Here is a 1,166-nt window from a genome sequence, read left to right on the forward strand (position 1 = left end):
TTAGTCCACAAAAAGACACAGAGGAACCTTAAAAGCATACTGTTTAGTGAAAGAAGCCAGTCTGACTTAAGGAAGGGCTACTTACTGTATGACTAACTATATGACATTCTGGAAAAGGCAAAACTAGAGGGACAGTAAAAACATTCGTGGTTGCACGAGGTCCCAGGGGAGGGATGAATGGGTTGAGCCCAGGGGATTTGGGGGGCAGTGAAACTATTCTTCATGACGCTGTAATGGGGGACACATGACATTATGCATTATTTTAAAGATTTACTTATTTGGGGCGCCTGGGTGGCTCAGTGGGTTAAAGCCTCTGCCTTCGGCTCAGGTCATGATCTCAGCCCCACATTGGGCTCTCTGCTCAGCCGGGAGCCTGCTTCCCCCCCACCCTTCTCTCTCTTCCTTTCTGCCTACTTGTGATCTCTGTCTGTCAAATAAATAAAATCTTTAAAAAAATAAAAAATTTTAAAAAAAGATTTATTTACTTGAGAGAGAGAGAGAGAGAGCTCGCACACAAGCCCCTGTGAGCCAGGGGAGGGGCAGAGCAAGAGAATCTCCAACAGACTCGCCACTGAAAACAGAGCCTAGCTGCGGGCCTCCATCCCAGGACCCCAAGATCATGACCTGAGCTGAAATCAAGAGCCAAGGGTTTAAGCCACTGAGCCACCCTGGTGCCCCATGACATTATGTATTTATCAAAGCTTTGAACTTTACAGCACAAAGAGGAAAGCTTAATCAAGCTATGGGCTTTATTAATAATAGTGTATCAGTATTGGTCCATCAGTTGTGACGAATGCGCCACCCTAACGCTAGTCGTTAATAATAGGGAAAACTGTGACGGTGGGGACAGGAGGTACATGGGGACGGGAGGTACATGGGAACTCTGCACTATCTCAATTTTCTGTAAACCTAAAACTGCTCTAAAAACTAAAGTCTATTAATTTAAAAACAACAGTACAATTGCACGATCCCTTTCATGTTAATATATATCTGCGTGTTTTGTGCATAGGGACGTCTGCAAGGACAGAATCAAAATTAATAGCAGTTGTCTCAGAGTAGTAGGATGCGTGAAAATCTTTTTCCTTGTTCTACTTGTCCTATTTTCTTAACAAAAGCATGCATTAATTTCTTATAAAGGAGGAAAATGAGGCTGTGGGGGCCTCCGG

The sequence above is a fragment of the Lontra canadensis genome, unplaced genomic scaffold (genome assembly GCF_010015895.1).
Source record: "Lontra canadensis isolate GAN:19392208 unplaced genomic scaffold, GSC_riverotter_1.0 scaffold28, whole genome shotgun sequence".
Lineage (NCBI taxonomy): Eukaryota > Metazoa > Chordata > Mammalia > Carnivora > Mustelidae > Lontra > Lontra canadensis.